Below are 7,894 nucleotides of genomic sequence, written 5' to 3'. Positions count from 1 at the left end.
ATGATTTAGTTAAAACCATACATTTTATTTATAAAAAATATAACCATAAATTTTACTTTCTTTTTAGAGTGTGGGCGCGACGAGCATGCGGTGCATGGCGCTCGTTGCCTCAGCGAGATGAAAACATCTCAACTTTTCAGAATGCCGCAAGCGGTGCGCAGGTCATGTGACAAAAAACAACCGACCTTTCTGTAACATCAAAAGCTCGGCCGAACAGCTGATCCTAGCTGAACAGGGCGGGGTTTTTTTTCTCATCTCCATAAATAAATCTAGTAGCCTAGTAAAGCTAATGCAAGGGCAATAAATCAATGAATCCTTTGCTGATACTTACGTCGTCATCATGGAGAGCGCAGTTCAAGCAACGACAGACGCCACGGGAGCGCAAGCGCTTGTGGAAAGAAGGCGAAAGCGGCGCGGCCGTGCTTTTCCATGCATTTTTAGACGCGATATGTGAACGGCCCCTAATTCAGGAATCTATGTGGCTTAAAATCATTTTTGTTTTGTTTAAAATGGAGATCACGATTACATACATCAGACAACTACTCAGAATAACATGTTTAGTCTAATAGTCTATTAAAAAAAAAAAAAAAAACTAGTTTGAATAATTAATTCAAACACTAATTAATTCAGTGTCTCATAAATACTTGTTTAATGAATTAATGATTCACCGTTTTTGAACGAATCTCTGAGTCTCCTTGAATAAATAATTAAATGAGAAAAAACAGTCGATTTTTGCCACCTACTGGAGTAATAATGTAATCAACACCTTTATATGAAGAGACTCCTTTCACTTTAGCCATTTTATTGGTTATTGCTTAAAATGGGCAAGAATAAAAGGTAGAAGTATTTATTCTTCAAGTATTTGCCCTTTTTTCTCCCTCCAAAAAATATTGGAATCGGAAACAAGAATCGATGAGAACCGGATTTGATCAGCAGAATCGGAATCGCTAAAAATGAAATGATACCCAACCCTAATAGTAAATTATATTGCATTAGATTTATTAGGTGGGTAGAAGAATTTATAATTCGTTGTGTGTATAGTTTTTACCTGTGTTTAGGCATTTCTCTATAGTGGTAGTGAATGATTAACCATGCATGGTTTTACCTGTGGTTACCAAGTCTCACTGTCAGAAGTTTTAATTTAAGCCTAACAATTATGAATAAAATAATTCTTACCAATAGTTATGAGCATGTATAATTTATTTGTACACAACTGTAAATAAATTATTTATTATGGTCTTACTGTTGTGTACCACATTTCCAAGTAAATACAATTCTGTTTTTAGGTTTACTTTAGCTTATTTATTAATACAGTTATGTTTCAATAAGTAATAAATAATGTTTCAATAAATCAGCTAAACCCACCGACCCTCCTCAACTTTTTGATTTTATATTCCGGCACTCGAATGAAACTAATTGAATAGCCCTGGCCTATGGGGTCAACGCCTGTTAACCAATGGTATCTGCCGAAGTCTTTGCAAGAGGCATATATTCCCCTCGGGTCCCAGCAAGTTTTCACCAAGGTGGTAGGACCCAGCGATCCATTTCCCCCTTTGCATACCTTGTTTATTCGTGTAGCCTTCCCTCCAGATAATAAATATGCACTTGCTTTGCAATTCATCCATTGGGTTATTATGGAATCAAACTAATTTAGAGTTCTAGACTTTGACGGTTTCTTCTTATTTGTTTTCATGTTGCTGTTCTCATGATTGCTGTATGAGATTTTTATAGACAACTATGGCTAGGGTCTTGAAGTTCTATCACACCACATGTTGCCACTTACATGTATGCTTACTTGGCATATGTAACTCTGTAGGTATTTACAACACCACTGGTCACTATATGATAAAAGTGTGAAAATGAATCATAAGAAGAAGTTTATATTAGTTCAAGTTTGCTCTGTGTGGATGTATTGTTCGGTTCCAGTGATGTTCTGTGACTAAACCTTGAAGGGAAAAGATATCACCTATGGGGTCAAACCCTGTTCCCCAATGGTATCTGCTGAAGCCTTAGCCAAAAAATCCATCCTGGCCCACTCAAGAAATTTGTACCCCTCGGGTCCCAGCAAGTTCTCACCAAGTTGGTAGGGTTCAGCAAGCAATTTCGACACTTTGTATACCTTCTTTATTCATGTAGCCTGCCTTCCAGAGAATAAATATGCACATTCTTTGCAATTCATCCCTTTGGGTTATCATGCAATCAAACTAATCAAGAGTTCTAGACTTTGATGGGTTCTTGTTATTTATTTTCATGTTGCTGTTCTCATGATTGCTGTATGAGATTTTTTAAAGACAACTATGGCTAGGGTCTTGAAGTTCTATCACACCACATGTAGCCACTTACATGTATGCTTACTTGCCATATGTAACTCTTTAGGTATTTACAACACACTGGTTACTATAGGATAAAAGTGTGAAAATTAATCATAAGACAAAGTTTATAAGTCAAGTTTGCTCTGTGTGGATTTATTATTCTGCTCCAGTGATGTTCTGTGACTCAGCCTTGAAGGAAAAAGATATCACCTATGGGGTCAAACCCTGTTCCCCAATGGCATCTGCTGAAGCCTTAGCCGCCAAAAAACCCCTAGCCCACTCAAGGCACTTGTACCCCTCGGGTCCCAGCAAGTTCTCACCAAGGTGATAGGGTCCAGCAAGCAATTTCGCCACTTTGCATACCTTGTTTTTTCGTGTAGCCTTCCCTCCAGATAATAAATATGCACTTGCTTTGCAATTCATCCATTGGGTTATTATGGAATCAAACTAATTTAGAGTTCTAGACTTTGACGGTTTCTTCTTATTTGTTTTCATGTTGCTGTTCTCATGATTGCTGTATGAGATTTTTATAGACAACTATGCCTAGGGTCTTGAAGTTCTATCACACCACATGTAGCCACTTACATGTATGCTTACTTGACATGTAACTCTTTAGGTATTTACAACACCACTGGTCACTATATGATAAAAGTGTGAAAATGTATCATAAGAAGAAGTTTATATTAGTTCAAGTTTGCTCTGTGTGGATGCATTGTTCTGTTCTAGTGATGTTCTTTGACTTAACCTTGAAGAGAAAATATATCGCCTATGGCCGGGCTATTCAATTGGCGGCCCCCGGGCCGGGTCCGGCCCCTGAGGGATTTTGTACCGGCCCTTGGAGTGAAGTGTAGTCATAGGCGTGGTCGATATTGTCCTTACCACTTTTGAAACATCTCGCCGCACGAATGTATCAATACAAATAAATAAAAAATCTCCAGTGAACTAGCTGAGCGTTAATTTCGTTCGTTGTTAAATAAGAGGCGATCTAGCGCTGAAATTAGTTGTTTTTTTAAATCAAGTGATCAAAGTGCTCGTTGCCGCTGCGATCAGTGGCGCGGATACTGTGTTCTCTTGTGGCTCGCGCACAGTGACATTCTTCACTCTTCACTCGGACGCGCGCTTCAATCCGCTGTGGAGACTTTCTATTCGTTCCGGTGAAATTACAAAACAAAGTGCACACAAACGTGTCCCTGCCTGATATTCAACCACATAGTCGGTTTTGATGAGAAAAAAAAAAAAAAAAACTATTCGAGTGTGGATTAGAACACACTCAACACAGATCCTCTGACACGCATGGTAAAAGTTCTACCACTGGACCATTTAATTACACGCATAACTCAGTCGGATCTATGTATTTATTAAACGACAAATTAAACCCAGTGTACTATTTAAATCGATTGCTGGACATCGTAATGTTATTGTAAATACATCTGATTTATGATTTAGCATAATGTTAGCAATGTCCCATCCATTTTTTAAAACGCTACTGAATGTAATTATTACATATGGGAAGTCTCATACAGAGCATGACTATGGTTAATTGTACATTTTTTCGTGCACTATGAGGCAGTAGGCACGCCTTTAAGCCATGGTGGCAAAACAGGTAGCTGTAACTTACATGGACCAATCAAAATCGCCCATTCGCGACGCGCTGTAGTGCCGCGCTCTAAACGCTCTTATTTTCTTTCAAGCCAAGCACAAAGTTTGTCAAACAAAAAAAAATGTCTCTCTCTACCTTAAAAAAAAGAAAAGTTGACTCAGAGAACAGGCAGTTCAACAATGAATGGACAGAGAAATACGCGTTTATTACCGTTGATGTGAATCCTGTGTGCTTAATCTGCAACGAGTGCCTCGCCGTGTGTAAGGAGTATAATTTGAGAAGGCATTTCAAAACAACACATGCTAACTTTGATGCTACTTTCCCACCGGGCTCTGCTGCTCGAAGGCAAAAGGTAACAGGGCTTATAACTTGTTATGAGAACAGACGTCGCATTTTGTTTCGGGCCTGTACAGATCAAGAGAGAGCAACTGCGGCATCGTTACGAGTGGCATGGATATTGGGCAAAAAGAAAAAGCCGTTTACAGACTCCGAGACAGTCAAGGAGTGTATGCTGGCATCCATTGAGGAGGTGGTAACAGATGAGAAAACCCGAAAAAACATTACTGATTCGATCAAGCAAATTCCAGTTTCTGACACGTCAAATATGAGGAGAGTCGAGTCCCTTGCATCGGACGTTTTCGAGACGCTTTTGGACAAGCTGAGGAAGGCTGAGGTGATGTCTTTGGCCGTGGATGAGTCGACTGATAACAGTGATGTTGCACAGCTGTGCCTCTATGTGCGATTTTTTGATGGGGAATGTTTTCGTGAGGATCTGCTTGGACTAATTCCCATGGAGGGGCACACTACCGGTGAGATTCTCTTCACCAAAATTGCTTCATTCTTTGAAGAGAACAACTTGGATTTGGCGCGCATCAACATGTTGGTGACGGATGGTGCGCCCTCGATGGCGGGCAGGGATCAGGGGCTCGCCGGAAGGATGGCAGCTGCGGCTCTGCAGGTGAGATCTCTGCATTGCCTCATCCACCAAAGCCTCCTGTGTGCCAAGCTCAGTGGTGAGTTAAAAGAGACCATGGACTCTGTCATGGCAATTATAAACTTCATCCGTTGTACCTCCAGTTTACAGCACCGCCTTTTCCGCAAGCTGTTGACTGACATGTCTGCTGAATATAAAGATTTGCTCATTCACAATGACATTAGATGGCTTAGCAAAGGTAACGCTTTGAAACGTTTTTGTGAACTAAAAGGGGAGATTCTGGTGTTTCTCCGGTCTTCAAAAATGAAAAAAGCTGGCAAGTTTCTGTCTCTGGTGGAAAATGATGAGTTTAATGCCGCTGTTTGCTTTTTGAGCGACGTTTTCCAACATTTGAACCAACTCAACATGGAGTTGCAGGGCAGAGATAAAACAGTCGCAGAACTTGTGGAGAAACTTCATGCTTTTCAAAGAAAGCTCTCACTCTTCTCTGCTGATCTTTGTCCTGGCAAGATGCTCCATTTCCCAACATTGAGGAAATCTGGCCTGCAAATTACAGAGGTGATGTCAGGGTTTATTGACTCATTGAAAAACAACTTTTCCACTAGGTTTGAGGATTTTAGCATCTCCAGTGAAGTGATGAGATTTGTGAAGGACCCGTTCTGTGTGAATGTTGAGGCAGACTTTGCATTGAAAGGGAAGGAGCTGGTATCGTCATTGGATGAGGGGTCTTTACAACTGGAAGTCATTGACATTCAGTCGTCAGATGACTTGCGACAGTCATTGCTGCAGGCAGGTTTTGAGAAATTCTGGACCCATGAAGTCAGCCGAGAGAAATTTCCACATTCTAGGAGTCTTGCACTTTTTCTTCTGACAATGTTTGGCTCAACATACACTTGTGAGTCGTCATTCTCACACATGAATGCCATTAAAACTCACAATCGCATATCTCTCACTGACCAGCATCTGCAACACTGCTTGCGCATTGCCCTGACAACATATACACCTGACTTCACTGCTCTTGCCAAATCAAAAAAATGCCATTTCTCTCATTAGATGGCAAATGTTGGCAAACTATTTTGAACAGTATGATGCAATTAACATGTTATTCACACCATATTATGCACTTAATGTTTTTCTTGATGTGGTATTATTGTTGAATGCAGTTTGAAATGTTTTGCCTTGATAAAGTGCCATGCACTGTTATGTTGTTATAATTCCATTCTGTACCATACAATGCACTTTGGTTTTATTTTTGTTGGTGCACTTGGAATTTAAGATGTTTGTTAGTTAAATTAATGAAATTCTAAACAACTGATATGGCTCACCTAAACTGAGTGATTTGAAATACATTTCCTTGATAAAATACCATGCATTGTTATGTTGTTTTAATTCTATTCTGTACCACACTATGCACTTTGGTTTTATTTTTGTTGGTGGAGATACATGTTGCCTGTCACTCGATCTTAAATATATGTGATATGGCTTACCTAGACTGATTGTTAGGTGTCTGATTCATGTTCAAAATGGACAAAAGTGAGTACAGTAGTAGTCCATGTGTGGATTTATGGGGCAGTCTATTTTATTTTACTTAGGAAAAAAGTGTGAGTTGTATCATTTAGCTGCATTTCTGTTTTAGCCAGTGGAGAAGGGGCACAGTTTGATGTTTCTGAAAATTATTTCCCTCTTTACTTTTAACACTGAAATTTATTTCCTCATTGTCAATTGAGGATAATGAGCTGTAAAGTTTTTCAACATTGTATTGCCATTTGAATGTAACAATGCCTATGTGTCTTAGTGCATCACAATGTGCATATGTTGTTCTGCATTTACAAAATAGAATATATTGATTCCTTCAGTATGTTGTTGTAATTTCTTTATTTGTTACCATAATTACTCATATTCTCCGGCCCCTTATTTTGCCTCAGTTTCACGAACTGGCCCCAATTCCAAATTAATTGAATAGCCCTGGCCTATGGGGTCAAACCCTTTTCCCCAATGGTATCTACTGATGCCTTTGCAAGAGGCATATGTACCCCTCAGGTCCCAGCAAGTTCTCACCAAGGTGGTAGGACCCAGCGATCCTTTTCGCCACTTTGGATCTCCCAATCGACACCCAATTCCTTTATACTCTAGCTCTTACGTCTTCAGTCGACAACTTGCCGAGTTTTCTTACTCTGAATAACTTGCTTCCCTAAACTAGCATACTAGCGCAGGAATAATCGACAAACAGTCTTCAGCAAATGTCCTTCAAATGCTTTAATCACGACCAGGAGACCTTCCCGAGCAGTTCTCAGGGAATCTCTCCCAAGAAGCAAGGCCGGAGGATCTCAGACAATTCCATTGAGAATCCCACCAGAAAACCCGGATTCAACAGTTTTTATAGAATCGAGAAAGCAAATAAGATTAATCGTGACTAACATGTCACCTTCAATATGATTGGTTCAATTGTTTCAAAAGACCCAACCTTTTCCCTCTGTCACTGGCACAAGCAAACTCTATTTCTGTTTTCATTTCCCTATTTGTTATTTATACACACACACACACACACACACACACACACACACACACACACACACACACACTCTCTCAAAGTCAAAAGTTTTCCCCAAAGAGTTTGGAAACATTTACAAGCATATGAATGCTGTTCCTGCAAGAAAAACAAATGTTAGTTGATTAATTAAATTTGATTTATTAAAAATTCCATCACATTCCCCTCTCTGGTCGTAATCACACGACCACTACTGGGATTTTTAATTCTTCTAATGAATTATTCCATACCCGCATGATATACTGTTACAAGTTTTAAGTATTGGTTTTCTCTGGATTTCGAATCACATTGATCTATTAGTCCTTTAATAGGCTGATACTGCTGATTAACCAATTTTCTTTAACCTTATTTTGTTAGCTTTTAATTCAAGCAGGCGATTGTTTTACTTAGTCAGACCTATTTAAGGATCTGTGTAATAAAATCTAACCAAAAAAAAAAGTTCTAGAATTTTTCATTTTTATCCTTAACACAAATATAAATAATTGTATTATTTTTGTTTC

The 7,894-nt window shown here is 39.2% G+C and overlaps 1 protein-coding gene across 1 annotated transcript in view; it reads left to right on the top strand.

Annotated features, from left to right (window-relative positions):
* Positions 1-624, top strand: part of kcnk15 (potassium channel, subfamily K, member 15) — a 6,045-nt gene extending 5,421 nt beyond the window's left edge. Inside the window, exon 2 of the mRNA XM_079850098.1 lies at positions 1-624. This exon is cut by the window's left edge and continues 2,060 nt beyond it. The gene's annotated coding sequence lies outside the window, so the exon portion shown is untranslated.
* The last annotated feature ends 7,270 nt before the right edge of the window (positions 625-7,894 follow it).

Source organism: Squalius cephalus (genome assembly GCF_949319135.1).
Source record: "Squalius cephalus genome assembly, chromosome: 18".
In the NCBI taxonomy this organism is placed as follows: Eukaryota; Metazoa; Chordata; class Actinopteri; order Cypriniformes; family Leuciscidae; genus Squalius; species Squalius cephalus.
The sequence above is the reverse complement of the archived record's forward strand: the minus strand, read 5'-3'. Positions and strand labels throughout refer to the sequence as shown.